This window comes from Cuculus canorus, chromosome Z (assembly GCF_017976375.1).
Source record: "Cuculus canorus isolate bCucCan1 chromosome Z, bCucCan1.pri, whole genome shotgun sequence".
Classification (NCBI taxonomy): domain Eukaryota; kingdom Metazoa; phylum Chordata; class Aves; order Cuculiformes; family Cuculidae; genus Cuculus; species Cuculus canorus.
Genome location: NC_071441.1, coordinates 2291867 through 2318489, shown reverse-complemented (window position 1 = coordinate 2318489; position 26623 = coordinate 2291867). Strand labels below are relative to the sequence as shown.

The following is a 26623-nucleotide window of genomic DNA, read 5'->3' as shown; positions in this document are numbered from 1 at the left end:
ATTCATACAAAAGAGGACTGAAATGAAGAAGTCACATTTCAGACTACAGGCGGTCAAGTTCAGCTTTTAGTACAGTGCCAAGAAAAAAGGCCTACTTCTTCCTTTATAATTCTGGGTTGGGAAGTTCCTTAGCTGGTTAGTCATGCTGCATTCAGAATACAACTGTGAAAATACAAAACATGATTTGCATTTAAATACTATACTGAACACAAAGCAGTCCAGACATCATTTGACTCATAACTTATATTGGACCAGGGATGATTCACAGGCCTTAACACTCATTCTTCATTATGATCATCTCTGCTATTCATGGCTAATTGCGTAAGCCCTCACTGCATCTGACTTGCTCCTGTTTACTTTCATGTTTCTCATAATCTTTCAAGGATCCAGCTCTGTAAAGTTTAAGCAAGAGAGGCCAAGAAGGCTTGAGACAGGTCTGCATTTCCCTATTTTAACTGAAAACACAAATTAAACTCCAAACAAGAGATAAACCAACTTTAATTAAAAAAAGGGAGAAATTATTATTTTATAATAAAGACATATTTCTCCATATTGGGTGACCTGTCAGGGTCATCTTCAGGGTTTCCTTCAGCACGTGTAGAGAACGGAAGAGCACTTCTCTTGCAGGAGACTTATCACCACCCTTTCACACAGGTCCTGCATGAATTTTGGAAAACTACCAGTGGCGACCTAGTCTACACTGACAATAACTTATTGTTGCAGCATATCACTAGTAGTATAGCCTATTTTAAACAGGATTTCCTTAAGTTGATGAAAAATTAATAATCACATTTCATCAACATAAACATTTTGGGAACTGAATTAAGACACTGTAATCCAATGTAAGAACTTAAAAGACCAAAGGAAACCAATTTTAGCCATTTGTATTTTCAACTCAATCTGTATTATTCCACGCTGATGATATACTGGTAGTGTACTATGACAACATCTATCAGAACACTTACCATAACAGAATATTTCGTACCAATATTTTGGCAAGCATCATGATAGCACTTAAGGGATGATGTTTTGGGAAGTGTGCATTCATAAATAACTTGAAGTATTATATTTAAAAGTGATCTTTTTTCAAGCTGCCATCTTTAGGAGTGACATTACAGTTTCTTACAGGAACTATTCCACTCGTTACACAATACTAAAGTCGTTTCCTATTAAGCCTTAAAGAAGTACAGGAAGAGGCATCACCATACCAATCATCATAATCACTACCGTGCTTTTTGTCATTTCCTTTCCGATCAGAAAAAAAGTGCTGTAAGCACCTCTACATCTTTTGTATATTCTAATATTTAAGCAACGGTTACCAACATTCAAAATGTTACAGGATACTACCACTTTACCTTCTGAAACCAATTACTCCCAACACTAAGTCCTGAACCGATGTTTTAATATTTATCAACATCACAGGATCATAGGAATCATGATAGTGAGGGTTGGAAGGGACTTTAAAGATCAGCTAGTTCCAACCCCCCTGCCATGGGCAGGGACATTCCACTAGACACCATCACCCAAAGCCTCTCACTGACAGAGAGGAAATCTATATTTCTAAAACTAATGGTACATATAGAAAAGATTGTGAGGGGATGTTTACTATAAAACAGAAATGCAAACCCAGTATGTTAGACCTGTCTTCACCAAACACTTCTCACGCATCACTGCATTTAACTAACATAAAACTGAAATAAATAGCAAAAAAAGAACACTAAGGAGCACTTTCAACAGAACAAACAGCAGAGGGGGGAAGCACTGAGAACCTGAAACTGACCTATATTGTATTATTCAATATGCACAGTAATTTACCGAAAAGACTCCCAGGCAAACTAAGAAGCCGTATGTGCCTCGCTACGCCTTTAAAAGGCATCGTTCAGCACATGACTACCCAAATCGAGTCAAAACCGGACTCCACCGATCTCCTGAACAAAATCCTACCAAATAAAAATTGCTCCTTGCAGCTCACGCACACGGCCAGGGTCCTCCATCTAAAGCAACGATTTTAAACCTCGACCCGAAGAACGAACGGCACGAAACGATTCCGGAGCCTACGTGCCCCCCAAAAATCGCTACACATTTTCGCACAAGGAAGGAGCGTTCTGCCGGCAATGACCTAATTACCGGAATAAAAGCTGCGCATCTGACAAAGGGGAAGAAAGGACCCACTGCTTCATACATAATTTATTAAGATTTCCCACAGCATTCAGGTTAAGTCGCGGACCCGAGCATCTCTTTGTGATGTTAAATCAATGTGTAGGAAGTCAGCGGATCCCCGGGCGCACCGGAGGCGCCGCGCTCCCCGCAGAGCGCTCCCGGCCCGTTCCCACCCGCGGCACCAACAAAGACGGGCAGCTCCGCACCCCGCGGGCAGCCGCGCACCCCACGGGCACAGGGGCGGCTCCGCGCCGCGCGGCCACCTCCGCGCCCCACGGGCAGCCGCGCAAACCCCACGGGCAGCGGTAGCTCCGCACCCCGCGGCGGCAGAAGGGGCAGCTCCGCACCACCCCGCGGCAGCAGCAGGGGCGGCTCCCCGCGGGCAGCACCCCCCCCCCCCCCGCCCGCAGCCGCACTCACCCCGCGCCCGCGGCGCCTCCATCCCGCCGGCAGCGCCCGGCCCCGCCCGGCGGCTGCGCCAGCGCCCGGCGGTCACGTGCGCGGCGGGCGAAGGGGGCGGGGCCGCCCCGCCGCAGCGCCTCAGCCCTCCGCAACCGCGGGGCGGGAACGCAGCGGCGCTCCGGCTGCGGGGAGTGCCCTCCGCCCTACTTTCCCAGTGGCGGTGCAGGACTGCGCTCTTTTACATTGAAATAAAGGCAAATATTTCCCTTTCACAGAAAAATGAAACGAGGTTCTGCACGCGCCGGAATCAGACCCAACGCTGTTCATCTAATTCGTGAAGGAATACGCAGCGACACTGCTTATTAAAAAGGCCACCGCAAGGGTACCCTTTAGAATCACAGAACAGTTTGGGGTGGAAGGGACAGAATCACAGAATCACCAGGTTGGAAAGGACTCACTGGATCATCGAGTCCTTAAAGCCCGTCCAGTTCCACCCTCCTGCCATGGGCCGGGACATCCCACTGGATCAGGGGCTGCCCAAGGCCCATCCAACCTGGCCTGGAACACCTCCAGGGATGGGGCAGCCACAGCTTCCCTGGGAAACCTGGGCCAGGGCCTCACCACTCCCGTGGTGAAGAAATTCCTCCTTATGTCCAGTCTAAATCTGCCCCTCTCCAGTTTATACCCATTGCCCCTCATCCCATCCCCACAAGCCTTTGTCAACAGCCCCTCCCCAGCTTTCATAGAATCACTACGTTGGAAAAGACCTCTTAGATCATCAAGTCCAACCATTCCTATCTGCCCCGAACGAGCCAAATAACTTGGGCTTAAGCAAAATCCAACCTGGTGCTCCAAGCATTTTGCTGAACTGCAGTCTATGCTAGGATGGAGGCACCATTACCAGAAGATCCACCAGTGTCCTTTAAAATAAACCAGTGCCAAAGCACCTCTCACCTGAGCACCAGCAGGATCACAGAATCACAAGGCTGGAAAGGACCCATTGGATCATCGAGTCCAACCATTCCTAACACTCCCTAAACCATGTCCCTCAGCACTTCATCCACCCGTTCCTTAAACACCTTCAGGGAAGGTGACTCGACCACCTCCCTGGGCAGCTGTTCCAGTGCCCAATGACTCTTACTGTGAAGAATTTTTTTCTGATATCCAACCTGAAGATATTTTTTTCTGAACCTCCCCTGACAGAGCTTGAGGCCATTCCCTCTTGTCCTGTCCCCTGTCACTTGGGAGAAGAGCCCAGCTCCCTCCTCTCCACAACCTCCTTTCAGGTAGTTGTAGAGAGTAATAAGGTCTCCCCTCAGCCTCCTCTTCTCCAGGCTAAACAACCCCAGCTCTCTCAGCCGCTCCTCGTAAGACTTGTTCTCCAGACCCTTCACCAGCTTCATTGCTCTTCTCTGGACACGCTCCAGAGCCTCAACATCCTTCTTGTGGTGAGGGGTCCAGAACTGAACACAGTACTCAAGGTACGGTCTCACCAGTGCTGAGTACAGAGGGAAAATAACCACCCTGGCCCTGCTGGTGACCCCATTTCTGATCCAAGCCAAGATGCCATTGGCCTTCTTGGCCACCTGGGCACACTGCTGGCTCATGTTCAGTTGGCTGTCAACCAGCACCCCCAGGTCCTTCTCTTCCGTGCAGCTCTCCAGCCACTCTTCCCCCAGTCTGTAGCGCTGCATAGGGTTGTTGTGCCCCAAGTGCAGGACCCAGCATTTGGTCTTGTTAAACCTCATCCCATTGGTCTCGGTCCAGCAGTCCAGCCTGTTCAGATCCTGTAGCCCCTTCAGGTACTGGAAGGTCGCTATAAGACCTTCTCAGACCCTTCCCTTCTCCAGGCTGAACAACCCCAACTCCTTCAGCCTGTCTTCAGACAAGAGGTGCTCCAGCCCTCTGATCATCTTTGTAGCCTCCTCTGGACCAGTTCCAACAGCTCCATCTCCTTCTTGTTTTGGGCATTCCAGAACTGGATACGGTACTCCAGATGAGGTCTCACAGGAGCGGAACAAAGGGGCAGAATCACCTCCCTTTAAGGGCACCTCAGACTCATCTGTGCTACAGTAAAATACTGTTTTCATGCACTTGTCAGATATAAAGTCACTACTACTGGGTACTTCAGGAAAAGAACAATTATGTGTACATTTAAGCTACACCAAATTAGAACAATGACTATCAGTTCAGTGACAGGTAGTAGTAAAAAAATCCAGAAGGCAGAGGAACAAACAAACCGATTCATGAAACTATTTTAGAATCTCATCCCTGAACCCATCTCTGAGGCTAAGGATGTATCAAAGCAGTCATGAAGATGACTTAAACCCCCAAAGGAGCACACTACTGAATACAAAAGACAGCAGAAATTAATCTGTATTTCAGCTGTTTGCGTTTGCAGTCTGTATTTTCACTTTTAAAAAAAAGGTTCTATAGGTAACAGGTGCTATGGAGATTTTTCTTTTAAAAATTATCAAATACAAAAGGCAGCTTGGTAGAAACAGCACAATATTAAGTCTCTTTAATCCTCTAGAAGTATTCAAGAATAAAGTTAAGGGTAGTGCAGTCCCTCTCAACAGAGTACTGTGTGATACAAGACATCTAGAAAAGTGCAACTGTTTCTCAGCTACAGCAAATCAATGCCCTCCCCTGTGGCACCACACACGTTTCGGAGTTATACAACTGGACATACAGACAGATGGCTCATTAAAAACATGTATCCTTAAACTCCTGAGGAAATGTCATTCTTCCTATAATAATTTCTTTGATTTGTATCAAACATGCAGGTTTGTCATACCTCGTGGCTGGGACCACACAAAATCAAAGGCGCTGAGGGCCTGTGTATGAATTGCACCACAAATACTTAAATGCAGCCACTCTAATTTCAGCTCTTTTCTCATGGCTCCTTTTTCAAGTCATAATAAGTAATATCCCACTCTCAGGAAAGATGCTCTTTACCAGATGACCTTTCATCAAACATCTTCATGATTAAGAAGATGCCTAACATGATGTCATCTGCTACCTTTTCAGCATGATATCACACAAAATCCTCTGACCTCATCAATATGGCTGATTATAGAGGCCCTGTCACTTAAGCTGTTACGGTAAACCATTTTAAACTGAAGTTAAGTGGGCCAGTATTCAAGGACAAGTGTTTCATGCTACAGGATTTTTTTGCTACAAAGCAATAGTTGACATCCCTCTGGTTTTTGAGCCACTCAATTTCATTTCACATACTCTCATACTCTCTCAGCAGTAACAAATGATCCCATTGCTCTTTGCAGGTTTGAAGTTTAGGACCTAGCTAGGCATTAGATCTAAAGCTGTCTTACTTAATGTCTTACTGATATATTACTGATACACAGCACTATTCCTCCTCTCAGAAATGCAAACCAGAATAATTCCAGCTGTTATTGTGCATCTCCCTCCATCCTGAAGTTATTTACATTAGGGCAAGTGTACACTCAAATAAGTATCGGCATATCACAACGCCTACATTATCAGTTGGCAAGTTGTTGCAATATGAGTTGTGGTTTATATAGCAATTGAGTTGGTGCGGTAACGGTTTTAAATCAATGCTCAGAAGCTGCAAGTGCAATGTTGTACGGAATGACTACTTTCAGTGTGCAAAGACAATACCAGAGTACCGACGCCAAAGAAAATGACAGAGAAACTGAAATCCGATATACATGAAAGCTAAGCTGCATATTTCTAAGCAGAAAAAACTAAGCCCAAGAAGCACACAGTTTTCTAAAATCCTAAATGGGAATACCAAAGATAAAAGGATACACAATATATTCCCTTTCTCTACACACATACTGTATTTTTCTGCAACTCTTGCAAAACTGTAGTTCTTGCTCTGTGGAAAGATTCTTCTTTGTCCTGGTACTGGTCAGTCCTTTCTGAGCCTGGTAGTCACACGCTGCATAAGTCTGAGTAAATTCAGTGCTGATGAGTGATGTTAGATTCACTGCTCTGTAGCCTGAAGTCCCATACGTATTCACAGAGCAAACAGAGTATAAGCAGCAGCACAAATTCTCTAATACTTTCTGCCAAGACAACAGCTGAGTGGGAGGCAGAAAGCCTTCCCTTCCTTGCTCATAGTAATGCCCATTCTGTTACCATTTCATAAAAATGCCAGCTTCTGTTTTGTGTCTGTCTCACATGCACTTGCTTCGGAAGTAAAATCCAGTATTAAGTGAAATTCAGTCTAATGGAGAGCATGTTATCAGTAATAAGATGACCTTCCTCATACTATATCTTCCAGTGGCATTAGAACACTGACATACAGCCAAACAGGTGAATGGTTCTGTGACACATACTCTTAGTTTCTTTCAAGACTGCTCTCTATGTGCAGTTCTGGATACTGCTAATAGACCTGATACCAATGAAACAGTTGTTGAATAAAAAAGGTTAGGCCATCAGGAAAAAAAAAAAAAAAAACAAACAGAAAGGAATTGTACAGAGAAAAGTCTTGTTTAGACTTAGCTTATTTTTGGTTTAGTTGGGTTTTCTATCTAGCAGAAGGAAAACAATAGCTTTTTCATTGTTTGACAGATACCATTACCAAGACAGATCTAGCAATACCTGCTCCATGTTGCAGAAAAACCCCCAAACCCTTTGAAGCCTATTAAAAGAATGAAATCTCTGCATGTAAGCTATCAAATCACAGGGACACAAAATTTTAGTACTGAAAATTATCAGTTCAGTTTCAGCATTGAAAATGCAACTACTTCCATTATTCTGGACAAGATGTCTACTCAGCACAGCACTCTCAAACACTGAGTATGAAAGGAGGCTCCAGAAAAGGAATTGACAACCTTTTCATAGAGTATTTGATGTAATCCACACACCAAGTATTTCTCAACTTCTTTATGGAAGAACAGTTTGATATCAAATAAATTGTCATAATCCTATTTCCCCCCCACTTCTAAATAATGCTAAATAGAAACTCCCAGCAGATTATGATCCATATTTTTAAAAACCAACAGGATATTACTCAAAATACTTGCTACATAAAATCAAGACTATTACAAACATAAAATCAAGACTATTACAACAGAAAATGAAAGATATTTTCCGCTTTTAGATATCTGGCTCATAAATGGGACAGCTGACTGTGCCTCCACTCCACAACCTCACCCTCTAGAGCAGTACCCTTCTACCTGAAAATGGCTTTTCACTATTTAATGTATTTAAAGCGATTGATACTTCATTATTAGTCATTGTACATGCACAGTACTACCCACCTCAGAAACTCTGGGCACAGTTGAGTGGGTTGGATAATGAGTTAAATTCTCTCTCTTTCTGTTGCCAGGCACTATGGTTGGTATTACTCGCAAATGTGAAGCGTAGTGTTACTGACGTAAGAGATCTTGCCTTCAGAACCTCACTCACTAATAGAAGTTTAACACACTGACTTACATTAGGCTGCATCTTTTAGAAAGGTCGTACAAACAGATTTTATTAACAAAATAAACTGAAAACTTTTCACATCTGCTTTACATAGATGCAAATTGTATCTTAACACAGGATTCAGTGAAGTATTTTAGCAGCTGCTATAACCAAAGATTGCCTCCTGCCTTTCAACTTTGTTTTAAAAACCGATAAAGCTGAATATGCTCTCTGCTTCTCATTTCCTTGGGAATTATGAAGTTGCTTTCACCTCTCTCACAAAGACTATGTATTGTTCCCTCTGAGCCTTGTCCTTACCATGTGACTAGGATCAGTGATAGTCTGTACATACGCACATTGGGAATATTCATAACCTGTTCACATCAGAATTAATATCAGTGTTTTGACCATGAAAACTGTATTCCAACTTTGTCCATCAGGAGTCTTTCAGAAACGTTGCGCATTCTTTTCCCATACAGATATCTCCAACTATGATCAGAAAGATCATCAGAAAAAAAAGAGGTTTCCTGAGATCAGGAAACTAAAGGGCCACCTTCTTTATGCAGATGCAGAAAGAAAGGAGACATGAACACCACCACTGTTCCTAATGTATCATCCCAAACACATGCACTCAAGTCTTGACACTGGTCTTACCAAAAAACAGGAAGTTTCTGTACTGAGAACAGAAAATCAGAAATCAAGTTGTTCTTTTAAGATTTCCTACCATACTAATGTACTAAAATTTCATCTATTGTTTTTTTTTCAGAAGGCTGTGCTACAAGTTCCTGAACTTGAGAAGATTTTTCCACAAGAAGTGAAAAGAAACTTTCACAGGGGTCAATTAACTACCAGAAAGTCATGTAATACAAGCTAAATGAGAAAGAGAGAAAAATGCATGCTGTTTATTATCGTGTCAGAGGTACAGAAAGCTATCACCTGCTCTTTAAATCCTTTATACTTTATTGTTTGCAAATTCCTTAGTCTTGTCCAGAAGTACTGTGTTCTCTGGGACGTCCCCCACTCAGGCTCTCTCACCTCTCACAAAGTTTTTCCACGTGCATGTAGGTTTCTTTCTGCATCTTAAGGGAATGAAGATTCAAGGAGGATTGCTTCCATCCTCACGTCTTTTAGATCTAATTTGGAGCTATGGCCCAATCTGTAATATTAGTCACGTATGTTCTAAGAACAGTACAATAATGAAGAGAGTTTGCATAGCAAACCATTAATCCAGTAAACTTTACCACCAATTTAACCATCTTTTTATCTCACCTGCATAATAAACCCCACCCGACACAGCTTTGTGTCACATTACCTACCTTTCCTCATCCTCTAATTAAGATCACAGTATCCCAGAACTGTACGACTCTTCATCCATGCCTTGTGTTAGTTCTCATGGACTTTAATTTAGAGTGCAGGTATTTATCAGAAATATTTCTGTTCAAATAACAATAAACTGAGTTGTTACTTAATCCAGGCCCTACGCCTTCAAGACATCAGGAGGTAGCAGCGAGTCAGAGCAATGCTGTACAGTACCTTGATGAAAGGCAACAGAAAACTTCAATAAATGCCTACATCAGCCCTCGCTTTCCCCAACGAACTGCAGACATCTTCATCTTAACCGTTCTGCATTAATTTTTACACAGTTGTCTCATGTTTAAATGGAAAAACCATCCTAACCAAAAAGCTCTGTTGCAGCAACATAAAAGGAAGATAAAAAAGCCAAAAAGGCAGAAAATAGATGGTGTTCATTCAATCCACTAAAGGGCGTGGACTTTCACAGAAATTTGGAAAGCTGACTTCAAAGATGTGAGCTAGAAAACTGATGATTTGCCTGTGAAGTACAGACAGTCAGTAATCCACTAAAGTACTGAAGGCTGAACATCTTCCATATAAAAGCTGTTGTCTAGTGTACCTCAGGGATTCTCTGGGGATTTTTTTTTTTCAGAGAAAATGCTCTCCTTAGGCGCCTCTGCTTAGGAACACAGATTTCTCTTTTCTGTGGAGTAAAAAACCATTAAGTGTTTAGAGAAAGATCAAGAATTTGATGTTTTCGGATATTTTTTGCAGAGTACCAGGCTCTGGATCTGCCCAGTCTCCATTAGAGCCATCTTTTGTGTATAAGCACTTTGCCTTAGAATACTTCGTTGTTAGATGTCACACAGCTCTTGGCTCTGATGTACCTTTCTACCTAGGGCTGCACATCTATCAGCTGCTCAGAGGCTGATTAAAGGTCAGACCCAGAAGAAGAAACTGAGCACATACCTAGAACACCTGCAGTCACCCGTGTTACAAGACAAAGCCCTATTTTGCTGCTTCTTAATATTTAGCATCAGCCGTAAGAAGTTGCAGTACTCACATCCATACATGGCAAATGGATGACTGCACATGCACAGGGATGATCAGATCCAGTTTCTGGTTACAAATGTGCCTGACAGAGGTCACTGCTAAAAAAAATGAATCCTGCACAGTTATATAAGCTTATATATAAGTATAGTGAACCAAGGAGCATCCCAGAACTCCACACTACTCTGACAAGCGGAAGCTCTATCACTTCAGTGAAATATTTACCCTTTTTTCCCCGACACTATCTTCTTTCTAGTCTTCCCTTTGTTTGGTTTGAACCAGATGTTCTTAATGCAAGAGGTGAATTCTTGTAATAAGCAATCTGACATTTTAATAGTAATAAATCAGCTAAAAATCTATTTAGCTAAAGGTCATCAACATGTTTTTTTTCCCAGGATATTGAAAAGGAGGGCAGGTCAATTTTTGTGGAATCCTGTAAGCAAACATCTTTTACAAGAAGGTATATTAACTATCATCACTCTTCAGGTCTGCTAAGAAAAACAAAGTTCCAGCTATAGGCAAGTTCCTTAAAGCCCACTGCATTAAGAAAGGCTGCGACCAGGTCTAGAAACACAAAGATCTTGCAAAGTCATGGCTGTGAGTACCCTCACCATAATTATATTTTTTAAAATACTTAAATTAAGGACTGAGTTTTAGCTAGAAAATGACAACCATATCAAACTGATCTATAAAAACTGTCCTTTAGAAGATAAAAGTGTTGACAAGGACTCCAAGGATCTAACTTCCTTAAAAATCTAAAAAAATACCACATTCCAGTATTCAACACTAAATTACTAAAGAGATCAAAGAAAGACGACAAAAAATGTCTCAGTTTGTTAAGGAAGATGTGCTGTATGGTTTAAGGAGTACAACCTAGCTGGTTTAGCAAAAAGTAGGCTGTTTTTTATTGCTGTATATTGAAAATATTTCCACGTTTGTCCTAAGTGTATAGAAATCCTCAGGTGAAAATTAGATAAACTGGAATGGAATTTCCCAACAGTGGTGTGGTTAATCCAATGAGTAGGAACTGAGCCTACAGTGTAAGAAGATATTTCTTTCATAAATGTGGACTTCTGGTGTTCTGCAGCTTCTAATATAAAGGTCCTGCTGAACAGTGCCTGTGTCTATTCTGGGCTTGAAATGCATAAAGGCTCATGATTGATTTAATCCGGCACAAATTTAATTCCTCACAATGTGCGTACACTCATAACGTGTTGCAACAATTATAATCAGCTCTCGAGCTACTGAGATTTAGCTGATTGCTTGTGAAGGTCAAGAAAGAAAGTTCTCCAGCTCTTTTTTCAGAAGCAATGCAGAACTCCACCATTAATTAATTTCTGTGTATGTAAAGGTGAGCTGCTGTGGGAGGCTGCACTCTTACAGAATGGACTTGTGCTCCCAGGCAGCACAACCCCACAGACACCCAGCCAGCACACAGTTTCCCTGCTCGCAGCGACACTGATCATCAATTGTAATGATTCATGTCAGATTTTGGGGTTAGCTTTTGTTTTGGAAATGTTCTTGCTCTCCTCAGCTTGTTTATTCACCATAAAAATGCTTCCTTGGATGATTTGGGTCTCAGAGCCTTAGGGGATTTGCAGTAACACAAGCCACGAGGCACACTAACATTTTTTTCTCCTCTTTTGGTACACATTTTAGAGGGTTTACTGAAAATTAAAAATCCATACCCTCATTTCAATATAGAGATTTTTTGTAGCGTTGGTGGGGTGGGTGCTAGGAATTATATTTTCCTTTGGGCATTTTGAATGAACAGCATCTTGAAATCTTAATTTTTCTAACACTACTAACGTTGGAAAACGACCTTCTGCTTCCGTTGGTGTGGGGACAGTTTTCATAAAAATCTGAGGAGTCTATTCATCTTAGGTAACCTATTTTCTCCTAGTAGTGAAGGTGCAGCTTACTGATTACTCAATAAGGAACAAAAATTCAAATATAAGCTGCCCTGTCCAGTTTTCAAGGAGTATGAATACTTTTTTTTTAAATTGATGTATCTGCTCAGAAGAAAAAGCAACTGAAATACTCATGCCTTCTCTAGGCAATCTGCTTCCCGTACCAGCTCCATATATGTAGCAACAGTGCTCTGTGATCCACGCTTTACAACTCACACAAAGCTGGCCTTTCTTTTGGCCATTCTTCATCTTGGAAATCACCATGCAACTTCAGAGTAACCAAACTAGCATCAGAGACAGCTACTACTAAAAATTTACCACTATACTGAAGTTACTTTAGGAAAGTAATGGGAGAAAGCAATTTAAAAACAGGCCGATAGCCATGCCCAGAAAAAATAATGCATCAGTGCAGCCAAAGAGCAGAAAAATGCACTTAAGTTTGTCAAAAACTGAGAAGCCAGAAGTGCTTTTTAAATTCTTTGACCTAGATAGTGAGTGCACACTCGAGTGCCAGCTTCCTTCCTTTCCCCCTGCTCAGATCCAGAGCTACCAGCTACTCAACTTAGACGACTGGAATACTTATGTTCCATGCATTATACCTTAGAACCGTATGACAATTGCTTTACTAGAGTGTATAACATTGCAACTCTCTTGAAACACTTGGGCTAGAGGTACAATTTTAAAATTATCACTGAAAGGAAAAACATCTTGCTGATTAGATACATTCTGCATCTCAGATTCCAATCCCTAAAGACATGGGGAGGGAAAATTTTAAGTAATCGCAACCATATTTAGAAAAGCTCTCCATCTCTAAGTGTACTAGAAGAACACTTCCCCCCCCCCCTTTTTTTTCCTCCTGACACATAACCCAAATACTTCAATCTTAAATGAAAAGATCCCCAAGGCAAGTCAGCTAGAACACTAGCCCTAACTAGCAGAGATTTAGGGAAAAACATATTTGACGCAGATCCTCCTCCTCAGCATGGATTTGCATTTTATTGATCCATTACTCTTTTATAACTTTTTATATTTTTAATCAAGTACCAAATCCCTTACTAGAAATAATTTGTATTGTTTTGATGTTAAACCTCAAACGACTCATGTTTAAAGTTTTCATGGCACTGAGCAATCCTAAGCAAACTCTACAAACATAATACACAAAAAAACATTCCAAATGAAGTAGTCTTGGAGGCAAACTTAGTGCCTGCAAATCAAGTTGAGCCAAGATCCCAAGAATTTTAAGCATTTCCCCTGACACTGAAGGGGGTAATTTGGCAAGCTAATTACGCCAGGTGGCAAGAGAAAAAGAAATCTTCACAATAGGTATTACTTGTTCTAACAAGGAAGAAACAATAGAAGAGATCCCATGCCATTGGAAAAATCCCTTCTGTCACATGAACTGAAACACAAAGTCCTTCCGCAGAAACTCAATTGGCAGTAATTGATTTTTTAAATTTAAGACTATGTATTAATTGTTCTCCAGTCTCATTTCTTTCTTTTTCCACTTCTAAATTTTTTGTCCTCTCTTGCGACCAGACATGTTTTGTCACTTTGAGATTTCATGCAACTTTCACATCATAGCACTTATTTATCATGTGATCAAACATGTAAGTGACTAGAGTCATCTGGATGAGCAACTTGATTGGAACTATTCTTCTGTGCCCAGATGTGGACCCACCAGACAGAAGGTTACACCTATGCTTCAGTCACATAATAGAGTATGGCCACTCCAGGTTCAGGCACTTCCTTGGAAGGCTGTGTAGCGTGACTTCACTGACGACGAGTGAGATACAAAAGCAGGAGCTTTCTAGTCCACACGTGCTGATACTTTGGTGATGTTCTTTCATTTACAGTTTATTACCTTCCCTTTCCCAAAGAGTAAAGGCTGGCAAGTGCTAGTAGTGAGCCTCATGAAAGCCTTATTCCCCAGTTCAAATGCCTGGTAATATTCTACACCGCAGGCTATGAGCTTCACTTCAGGAATTATGTCTTTTTACAGATTTGAGGCTTACCCAACACAAAGCAATTCTGATGCTTATGAGGCTTCTACAGACTCCTGCAATATAATTACATAACAACTTGGGAAACGGAGAACAGAGGCAAGAATGATGAAAAGCACTATCCATCCGTGTTGAAAAGTGGTGTAATAAACTTAGAAAAACATGAATTGAATAATATACAATTCTCCTCCAAACAGTGAACTAGGTGGCAAACTGCCTACATGAACAATTAGTTGGTTTTGTAAAGAATTCCATAACTTGTAAGTCACAAGTCAGAAAATTTTCAAGCAATAAATACATACAGAGCAAGTAACGAATTTGTGCTTTCCTACACTACCTGTACTCTGAGCAGTTGACTTTAAAGGCAAGAATTCATACACGAGCAGAGAGCAAATGCAAAGCTTAGCCATGGTAACCCCAGTATGTATTATTCTCTGAAAAAGTTAAAACATTTTAAAACACCTGAGACTTCTAAAATACAAACCAGTGAATTATAACCACGCTGTGTCATTAAAATTAGTTTCAGGCCTTCCTTGCCCTGTGCATACTTGACTGTTACATGGACTCCTGAGTACCTTTACATCATTCAAGGCACTATTTTACTGGTAAAGAAAAAGATCTGGACATCTTGCTCACAAGTAAAATTGAGAGAGAGAGATTTGGAACAGTATAAAGACAGTCATGTACAGACAACTACTTTTTCATGCAAATAATGCAATACACAAGTCCACTGATTCTAGAGGAAGACAAGCTCTCTTTCTCCTTTCAATTCCCTCTTTTCAGCTTCCAGCACTTGAAACATTTTTGGGAAAAGCTTTATGAATCAAGTCTAGTTCTCAAGGTCTTAACAATGAAATTTAGACATTTAATTAGCAAGCCATCACTCAGACTGGCATAAACCTTTTGTCAGAGACCTAATTCCATGCCAATTCAAACATTCCATTAGTCTTATATTAACTAACAAGAAGTCTCATAATATTCTGGCTATTTGACTGCACCGGTATGCATTAATGCAACAGTGGAGTGAGTCTAACTGAAAGCTAGGACACAGATTTACAGTGTATACATATTAAACTAGTCAGGATATTTTAAGACAAAAATAGAATAACCACATTTGTGTATGAACTGGTACTCAGGCACACTTTGTGCTTCTTGGTAGCCTGGAGGCAATTATAATGTCATCCAAGTTAGAAAAAAAAGAAAAGATCTGACCAAATTAAAGCTGTTTCACTGATTCCAAGCTGAGTCCTGACCTTAAACTTCTCTGGAGTTCATGCTGAACCATACTTAGACTTACACATGTGAATTAAGTGCCATTATTCTGTGTTGTCATTTCTACCCCAAGTCTATACAGAACTTTTAAAGAGTCCTAAAACACATACAACAATAAACAAATAAGCTATATTTGGAACCAAAGAAGAAAAATCACACTAGCTAATGTCCTTTTCCAGCTTGTATTTCTAATTTAGATCTGTGGTTTCTCTTGAGATAACAACAAATTCCAAAATGTAGAAAAATGCTAGAGCAAATGGTAGGAGCTCTGTGGGGTTTTTGCCTGCTCTTGTGGAAATGGGAACTTTACAGACGTTTGAGTTACTACTCCACTAGACTGCGCTAAAAATAGAATCCCATACAATGAAAGACTTGTAGTTGGACAATTTGAATACCGGGGAACAAAATCCCAACAGAGTCATTCTGCTGAAACAGAAGGGAGGAGGAAGACTGGTAAGAAGCAAGATGTTCTGGTTTGAGGTAAAGTAGAATCAGGTTTTTAACTACAGCTCAGCCTCATCTAAGTAACTTCATCTTCTGAAAGTTAACTGCATGTTTTTCAGACAGCATTTCACTCTAGAAGTGTTAACACAGGGCACTGGCATTCAGAAAGGCCATTGGTTACACTTATTCCTATAGTAACCAAGGCCATCTTTGACTTATGACATCCACTAGCTCCGAGATGTGAAACAGGTCACACCCGCAGCGAGGGGCAGACAGAAGAGGTGACCAACAGAGCATTCCACCCCACATACATCATATTCTGTGTAAAACAGAGACCACAAGAGAATCTTGCTCTCTCCTTTGATGGCAGACATTCACTGAGGACCTCATCTGTCTGTTTGCCCCTGATCCTGGATCTGTGCATTCCTGAATCCAGTTTCTGGGTCCAGTCTCCCTCCTACCACTCATCATGACTGCCCTGCAGCATCTGTGGTTATGCACAGCCATCGAGGAATCGAGGTGTAATTTCATATATTTGTATGTATTTTATTTTTAAATATGTTATTACTATTCTCTTATTAATAGCATTATTATTAGTAGTATTTCATTAGAACTGCTTTAGTTCTAGTTTCCAGCTTGCAAGTCTCTTGTTTCCCTTTCCCTTGGGGTGGTGGTGGTGGGGAATTCGGAGTCCAATTGCTCAGTTTTAGCTGCTGAAATTTGCCTGGGCCAGAGCTAAACTAGGACAAAAGATTAGAGAAATATATATATAAAGGAATTCGGAAGTATTCAGAGTTATGCTTAATCCTGGTACCGATAAAAGTCTGTAAACAATTTTCTGGCACACTGCGTTATAAAAAAATAATCTATTCAGCTTTGTGTTAAAAAGCCACTATGTGTGAATATGATCATATATTACATTCTGTTAACCTCGGAATCTCATGCACCTCAGCACTGCCTGCTGACACTGTTGTCTCAGCAGCAATAGGTAGCAGTTATAGTGCCAAGACTACTGGCACCAAAGCTTTTACTCCAAAATTGCTGGAAAGAAGGCTTTGGATGCCAAAAATAAATTCAAACAATCAGCATTTTTTTTTTTTTTTTGGTTGGTCTAGGTCCTGGTGAAAAACATCTGATGACAAACAACAACTTTACCAAAATTTCATCTTTACATCTAAGTCTTTAGTGGCTGATCCAGAGTAACCAAGGAGGCTTTACATGAGCTGTTGGATAAAAAGTTCTGTGGGAATCAGCTTAGAGAGAGCAGAAATCTTGAATGTAGGTCTTTCTGACCAGGAAAGAGAAGTTGCAGACAACCTCAGTGAGACAAGGCAGGCATTTAACTCCAGAAATCCCATTATTCAAGGCACGTGCAGCATTTCCTTTGTGGAACGCCTAATTCAAATACTTAAATCTTTTATTTTCTCCACTTTACTAAAAAAACAGAGCTAAACTCTAAAAACCAAAAAACCTAACCAACAAAAGAAAACAAAACCCACCAAGAAAATCCAAACTCAAACAAAAAGAAGTTCTGGGCTCAAAAGTTTGGTTTTGTATCCCTTCTAATATAGTAAAGGAACCACAGCTACTTAGCCCTTTATGACCTATATGCTTTGCACATCATAAATGGGAATTTTCTACTTGAAATCCTGAACATGAGGAAAAGAGACAATCCTTCCTCGGTGCAGGTATTATGGGCTTTTGAAGAACACTAGAGCAGGGCTGATAAAATACAAACTTCTGTCAGAATGGAAGCTGACTTCTCCTTGTCATGAAAATGCAGTGCCCACCCATCTATTTGAAGCTTCTACTAAATAGCAAAATGATAAAATGGCCAGCATGGTCGCTGAAATAAGCAAGTTGCAACATCACACTAAAATTTCAAACCAGGCACTAAATCAGCTACTGGAAAGGTACTTTTTACTAAGTACGCAGGAGCAGTATGAAGGTCACCCACATCCTTAGGTCCTTACAAGGAATTAAGCACACTTCTAGTTCCCAAAGCTTTGAAACATTGTCACAAGCCAGCATTTAATTGCTCAAAGATGTTCACAAATGAAGGCATGCTAAATTACTGGTCTTAAGAGCAAGATTCTAGAATTCCAAAGCTTAACCAATCTGTGTTTAACTTTTACTGAATAAAAACCAATGTTACCAACTCTCTAGGACCAACAGGAATACCAGAAGACTTCGCAGCAAGAAAAAATTTTCTCAATTATATTTTCAAAATGCAACCAATATTAGGACGGTGTTTTGAAAACAAGTAACTACTGAAAAAAAGATATTTAATCTGACTAGCACAGATCAAGACTAATAGACAGCAGCAGTATTATACTAAGATTTCAGCAACTTGAGGCAAAGTGGAAGTTATTTGCAAGACTGACGTCTGAATTTAAACCTATAAAGGCAGCACCACTATGATCTGCCTCCAAAAGGGACAACTGAGGAACTTAGTATTTTTATTCTGATATTGTACACCTGTAATCACAAAATACAGCTTAGTAAGATTATGGATAACTATTTTGCTCCATTTTCAAAAGAATGTCCTGTTTCACAGTTTGATGAATCTTTGCCTATTCCAAAGAACGTTATGCAGACACAAAGCAATAGAGGTAACCAGTTGCTGACTGAAGGGACAGTTAACACTGCTGCAGTTCAAGAAAAACATACCTGTTGCATTTCATCCTTTTTCCAGCTGGTTCAAGCCAGCAAGGAATTAATTGCATTTCTGAAATAAATCGAAGATAACTTTGGTATCTTTTTCTCCAGATTTTTTTTTTTAAACATAGAAACATTTAAAATATTTAAATTATGAAGATAAATGAATGTTTCAATGTTTTCATTATCATTCAAATAAAAAAAAAAGAGCTGTTGTTACATCACACTGTTAGAAAAAGCCTAGATCATTAAAGCAAGCATCTATTACAATACCAAGTAGCATGACTGCTCCTTGTACAACATGAACATATCTAGTCAAATTCTTATACTATAGTCCCACGGTAAGCTTAATTCCTAGACTTACTGCATTCCAGGACAATACTGTTATCACATCTGAAATAACACTTAAAAAAAAAATTAGGAACTGAAAGAATTTAATGTCCAGACTACTGAATTCCAATGCCACTGCCTAGGAATTGATGCAGTAAATTTATTTCCCAAGATGTCCTTCTTATGTTCTCAAATATACCCAAAGAAAAGCACATTGATGTTGACTACACTGTAGGACTTCCTAGAATGTATGTTCAGCACGTAAGTCGTTTGTACATAGAAGATAATACATATGAGCTGTAAAAAAGCCTGCCCTATTCCTGAAAGGACCCCACACGTGAAAAGAGCCATTTCAATATGTAGTCCTCTTATAATTGCACTTACTCTTAATGGACTATGTGAGTTGGACCTTCAGGTCTGTGCTGCAAGGAATAACCAAACCTTTCCCTACTCCTCCCTTGCAATACAAGCACCGAAATAGAGATATTGGCTATACACTTAGCTCAGTTTTAACTCCCTCTGTGCAGGCTCCTTTGTTTCTCTTAATCACAACATAACTACTATTCTACCACCAACACCTTTGCTTATATTCTCCTCAAAATCCAAGCACAACTGGCATGAAAAGCAACTTTAGTCTCAAACTGCAGAAGTTTGGCAAATCAATAATTTCTGAGAACAGAAATCAGCTGCAAGACAAGACTCTGCAAGCAAGAACTTTACTCCCACAGCACAGTAACAGCTACCTATAACAGGAGAACCATCATTATAATTACTGACTTGCAGGGACGAAAGAACTCTATCAACTCTATCCCAGCAAAGACGACCACAATTTTATTATGAAGATTAATTATGAAATACTATTAATTATAAAAACACAAAACAAGAGCACCCTTCACAACAACAAAAATGCATGCCACATGCCACATTTCTTTGTTTTTATTAACAACCCTCAATTTCTAGGAAATAATTACAACACAAAGCCACATTACATAAAACTACTGGGCTGGACAGACTCCTTGTAATAATTCCACTGTAGCAACACTTTGTTCCTGTCACTCTGAAGACCACTCTGTTTCCCCAAAGAAAACTAACACAAGTAGCAATTCAGATCTGTTCTGCAGTATAAACCTGGATATAAAAGCTGTTCATAGAACTTCTGTTCAAAAAAAAAAAAAAAAATCTTGAAAAGACAATTTGATGAGTAATTTCCAGTAAAGCTACAGAGGTACATTTAACATTAATGTATAAAGAACTTACGATCTTCACCATCATGTTGGAACCTCACTTCTAAGTTTATATAACCACAGCCTCAGCCTATGTAATATTTTTATTTGCATTCATACTTACCTTTCCATATTCCCAAAAATCAGTTGAGGGCCACAAAGACGATCCGAGGGCTGGAGCACCTCAGCTATGAGGACAGGCTGAAAGAGTTGGGGTTGCTCAGCCTGGAGAAGGCTCCAGGGAGACCTTGTATCTTCCTCCCAGTACCTGAAGAGGGCCTATAGGAAAGCTGGGGAGGGACTTTTTACAATGGCCTGTAGTCATAGGATGAGGGGGAATGGCTTTGAACTGGAAAGGAGGAGATTTCTATCAGACACTAGGAAGAAATTCTTCACCATGAGGGTGGTGAGGCACTGACCCAGTTGCCCAGGGAAGCTGTGGCTGCTCCACACCTGGAGGTGTTCAAGTATAGGTTGGATGGAGTCTTGAGCAGCCTGGTCTGGTGGGAGGTGTCCCTGACCATGCTGGAGGGGGGTGGAACTGGATGATCTGTAAGGTCCCTTCCAACCCAAACCATTCTATGATTCACTTTATAAAAATACCGCAATGTAATTAAAAAAAACCCTCAAAACACAAACCCAAAAGAACAACACAAAACCCAAACAATCAAACAAATCACACACCGACAGATAAACCTACATCAAAAACAGAAAGGCACTTCAGCATATACAGTGACACCTCTAAGTTCTATCCTGACATGCTTACTCAGGCATTCAAATAATTTTATTAGACCGAAGTCACACCACTACCTAAGCATGAACTTTACAATCCAAACACAAACACCAGTACAGCCTGTAACAAAACAAGCCAGAGAGGGTTTGAGGGAAATACTGACTATTGATCAACTGAATTTCCATTTATACGTAAAAAAGCAGAAATATTACAAAAAACAGCTGCAAAACACAACCAAGTAATAACACTCAATATACGACTCTATCAACGAAAAGTGAAAGAACGATAAGACAAAGTAGGCCTGTTTGAGTAATATAACTAGATTTCTGTACAGAATTTCTGTGTTAAATTGGAATTTTTTTACACTATTATATAAGAAAAAACATTGCTTAGTTCTAAAGAGCTGAACCCCTTTAAGTGGAAGAACAGCAGCAACGTGGGATTTCCATAGCAGAGGTTTCAGAGAGGAGAAAAACCTCATGTGATCCTGAGAACCTTTTTCCATTAATAAAGGGAGAGCCAACTCACACAATTTGTGCTTTCATGATTTCTCTGCACTCTTGTCACACAACAATGAGAAGTCCTAGTTTTCTTCCAGTTCCTTCCACATGCCAGCTACCACAAAAAAATCCAATCTACTAACAGCCAAATTCAGTTTTGTGAAACTCGGCACCTTTCAGAATGTATTTAAAGCAACCAGCACTCACACCATTAACCTCACAAATAAGAACGCTTTTTATTGACAGCGGAGTTCCAGAAAAAATACCCAATTTTCCTTCAAAGCATTTAATCTATGTGTGACAAGCTAAGCCTTAAGTGATGCCTTACTGTGTTATCAGAGTTATTACTGGATAAGAACAAAAAGTTCATAACTTCAAAAAAATTACAGCATTAAGAGAGGTACCATTATGCTATTTCCCAAAAGCCTGAATTATTTTTATTTTGAACTATAAAGCCTATGTGAGTAAGGTCTTTTCTTCTGGTAGATACTATTCCATCCATTTGTGGTTAAAATGCATGCTCGGTAAACAACAATATGCTTACAAAAGACATCTCAAAATGCTACTGATCCTGAAAGTTCAGCACTTCAGATTTTCATTTCCATACAGAAATCATACTACTTGTGTTCTAATACAATTGCATTTACTAATTTGGAAGATACTTTTATCTAATGAATTTTATTTGCCACCTTCTGAAAATCCATAAGAAAGTCATGGCACAATGAATACTCTCTGATCTCAGAAAGTGTTCATGTTTTAAAATTTCTCATTTTCACTAGTGATCACTAACATTAAAGCAATCATTGTCTAATAAAGACACAAATGGACATACTCAAGGAACTCAATTAACCTCTGCAGTCAATTCGAATTAGCATATACTAGCCCTGTAACCATGACCAGCAAGCAGGATCAGAGATGCTGTTGTGGTAGCGTATAGAGGTAACAAAACAAGCAAATGGTTGTCTTTTTAAGCTTTTTGCCAACTACCTACCTCTCCCACCTTCACTGAAGCCAACCCTGCTGAAGCTACAACTGATGCAACAAGACACAACCTTTTGAATAAAACTGCACTTCAATTATCCAACAGACCAAGTTCTATAACAACACAGCATGATTTCCCATTGAAATCACTATCACAGTAATAAAAGTCACACTTGTATTCAAAATTCAAGATAATTAGGATCAAAACAATGCAGGCTATTAAATACCGAAACATTAGAAGCTGGGTATGTAAATCTGAAGGAGTCAAAGCTAATACTATATAGTAGAAGTGGTTTTGCTATGCTAATACTTCTTTTGCTTTTGCTAATACAGTAAATGAATGATGAAAATGCTATAAACAGCACAGAGCAAAGAAGATCCATGCAAAGATCAATTACAACTACTGGATTCCAATTCCCAGCTGGGTCCATATACTTTCATTTAGTATAGTCATACTGCACTTTTAAACTTGCAATGGAGTCTTCATGGAAACCTAAGCTCATGAAACAATCTTGATACACTTTTTTTTTCTTTTAACATGCATAATATTGATAATCCCATTAAAAAATGAGAAGTTAGCAATTTATGTTTTATTCACCAAGCTGGTTGTTTACATAATTTCAGTCCATTAAAGCACTGCTTATTCCATCACAAACCTAAAAGTTACTAAAGAAAAAAAAAATACTGCGAAAACATGGTAACTTAATACAAAGAAAAGACAAGTTAAATTGGGACAACTCAAAGAAGAATACACAAGGCATGGCGCACACAAAAAAATTGATTTTACACTGTTTCAGATAGTGTGAAAAAACCCCACAGAATTAATGGATTTCTACTGTATAATGCTATGAAACAGCTTCTTATAGCATAATTTGAAAGTGGGAACAAGAGGTACTACTTTACTACTCTAAATCTACTCTAAATCAGTGCTTTGCTTTCACTTGCCACTCATAATATTCCAGAACAACTTGCTACCATAAAATATTTCCAAAAGCATACATATACCCACATGAATAATTCTGTTTACTGTCAGTGAGCTGCTTGGAACAAACAGGAAAAGGTACCTACTATAAAACAATCCAGACTATTTTGCTTTTACTCAAAGAGTCTAGCCAAAATAAAGTCAGCCAAATAAAATTTTTCCTTCTCCCTCATTACAGGATTAAGGAAGTTTTATTGTTAACTATGATATTTAGTTTTAAACACAATCATAAAGGGATGTAATTCCTTTATTCTCTATTTGTTATCTAGCTATAAACAGGTTCTAGGTGTAATCTAGAAGTCTTTACTGAAAATAACTGTATATATACATACACACGTATATTTTTTGAAAGCATATACAAGGTATTGTAAATACAAAGTGCAGAGGTGTTAGTGTAGCACTAATACTGACCAAAAGAGAGTGCTGGTAACTTGTTGCATACAGTGGCAGAGCACATTGTTGACAGTATCTGTTTTACATTCTAAAGAAACTGTAGCTGTGATCTAGTTACTCCACAAACATTTTCTGCAACAGATGCCTAGGTATCAAAACTTCAAGTACTTGAGGAGGGATTTCAATCCATGGAAATAAGATACATAGCAAAGACAGGTTCTCATGCTCAACAGTGTTTCATATTGCATTACTTTACATATTATTCACATTGCAGAAAAAAAAAAAAATCATCAACTATATCACAATTTCGATTTCCACAGTTTGGGTTGGTCTTCCTCCCCTGCCCTTTATACTACTAAGCAAACATCTTTCACCAAACTTTTTTTTTCTGAAACCTAATGCATCCAAGGAGAGGAAATACTTGCAAGGTTCTTCTCACTGGGCAGAACTATTCTATAAATAGTCTTCACCATAACTAAAGGAAAAACAACATATCAAGGAAGTTGAAGTCGAAGCAAAACAATGATCTCATGACATTCACTTTAAGACTAATATTTCTTGAGTGCTTAGGATTGGATGAACCCAGCTGGCATACTTACTTTTTCTTTCAACATAGTTTTAAAAAAACAAGATTAGAGCACTTGAATAGAAAAATGTTTTGTTTCTTTCCATTTCAGTTACTGATCTAATATTACTTAACTCTTGCTGTAGCCTCAACTTACCAAAACGTTACCAACACTTCTGAAGAAAAGCTTTCAAATCAGTGCATCTCCACTGGTACACAGAAAAAACTCCTCTTGTTCAACCAGGAATTGGTAGAAGTAAGTACATTAAAACCGCTTCAGCAGAACCTTATTTTATTTTTCAGAAAGTTAAGTTTCTATGACAGCTTTACTAAAAGGCTTATTTTCCCAGTTTTAAAAGGTCACTACCATCACCTCCTCTACAGTTGTTACGAGGAGCGGAAGAGCCAACAACAAACAAGTCAGTTAGATAGTTTTGTACACTTGCATCTTCATTACTCTGTGGTCACACAATGAAGCTGGTAATTAGAGATATCTGAAGTATTTTACTTTACAATCAATCACCTTTGAAGCTATAAATGGCCACTGAGGCTAAAGTGACTTCATAAACTGAGGATATAGTCACAGACACCTGTACAGATCCACCCCTCATTACATAAGGTCAGTGAGGACACATAACAGAAGAAGTAAGCCCAGCTAAAACTGAGTTTTGCAGTTAAAGACTCATCTAGCAGTTAGAGGAAGGTTTATGCAGGTCATAGGCTTTAAACACGTTTTCACAGCAGAGAGCAACTGAGCTCTTACTGACATCTGGGCCTCAGCCCTGTTGCCTTTATATTCCAGTGGTATTTTAGCTATGGACTACCTGAATACTTCCAGGCAGGTTTTGAAGAACAAAACCACTAAACGAAGTCAAACTGCATTACACTACACAAAAAAACACAGGGCTTTGAGTAACACCCATGGGATCAGGGCTTCTGCTGCTTGTGGCCAGCACCAGCAGGGTTCAGTGCCACTGGCCAGGTGGCAGAGCCTGCCACTGCCTTCAGGGAAAGAGCCTGCAAGCCTTGGCCAGACAGGTCCCCGGCTCTGACCAGCCCTGGGATGCCTGGGAAGTGAGGCAGGCAGGGTCCCTAGCTCTGACTGGCCGTGAGTGCCCAGAAGGTTTACCCTGGTGTAAATTTCGGGGTTGCCGTACGCAGGGACGTGAGTTGGACTCAATGATCCTTGTAGGTCCCTTCTAACTTGGGTCATTCCGCAATTTTGTGGTTCTGTGAAGGGTCTGTTGAGGCAGGCAGGGTCCTTGTCTCAGATCTCCATGGAGAGTCAAGGTGGGCACGGTCCCTGGCTCTGACTGGTCCTGAGTGCCCAGGAAGGTTTACGTTGGCATATATTTTGGGGTTGACCAGTGCAGGGATAGAAGCTGGACTCTACGATCCTAATGAACCCCTTCCAACTCAAGCCATTAGAATCATAGAATAGTTTGGGCTGGAAGGGAAGGGACCTGAAAGATCATCTAGTTCCAATCCCCCTGCCACGGGCAAAGACACCCCACAAGACCAGGCTGCCCAAGAGCCCCTCCAGGGATGGTACAGCCACCACTGCTCTGCGCAACCTGTTCCAGTGCCTCACTACCCTCATGGTGAAGAAATTCCTCCCTATGCCTAGTTTAGTCCTTCTGGGATGCCGTGAGGGGCCCTGCGAGGCGGGCAGGGTCCGTGGCTCTGACTGGCCCGGGGTGGCCGAGGACGGGACCGGGCCTTGCTGGCCCGTGGCCCCCCCACCCCCGGCCTGTGCCGCAGGCGGGCAGCCCCGGTGCCCGGCGGGCCCGCACTCACCTGTCCGCCCGGCTGCGGGCGCTCCCCCTGCTCACGGGCGCGGGCCGTTCCCTGCCCCGCCTGCTCGGCTCCTCATCCCCGCCGCGGGCTCCGGGGCAGCGACGGCCTGTTCCCCCGTGCCCGTACTCGGTGCTCCCCGCCGGGCCCCTCACTCGCTGCCCGCCGCGGGACACCTCGCCGCCATTTTGGCCGGGGCTGAGCTGAGGCGGGGGGAAAAGGCCGCGCACGCGCACCGGGACGTAGAAAGGGGGCGGCGGGAGTGCGCCTGCGCCTGCGCGCCTCCGCGGCAACCCATCCCCGCCCCGTGGCGCTCACCTGCCGCAAGGGGGCGTGGCCAAACTGGCACGGTACGAGGGGGCGTGGCCATATGCGGGGCGTGGCTATGCTGGCCGAGCCCATATGAGTGGTGTCGCCAGGCTGGGGGCGTGGCCATGGCGACAGTGCATTTGTAAGGGGCGTGGCCAGGCTGGGGCGAGGGCACTCTGGGGGCGTGGCCAGGCCGAGAGGGCGTGGTCAGACTGAGGGCGTGTGGCCAG

At 41.0% G+C, this 26623-nt stretch overlaps 1 protein-coding gene across 5 annotated transcripts in view; it reads right to left on the bottom strand.

Annotated features, from left to right (window-relative positions):
* APC (APC regulator of WNT signaling pathway) overlaps positions 1–26299 on the bottom strand; it is a 97354-nt gene extending 71055 nt beyond the window's left edge. For 4 of the 5 annotated variants that reach the window (XM_054053428.1, XM_054053430.1, XM_054053431.1 and 1 more), the window contains exon 1: positions 26088–26299. The gene's annotated coding sequence lies outside the window, so the exon portion shown is untranslated. Of the gene's footprint in view, positions 1–2580; positions 2683–26087 lie in introns of those variants that run through there. The other variant, XM_054053429.1, reaches the window with a different exon arrangement.
* Between the last annotated feature and the right edge of the window lie 324 nt (positions 26300–26623).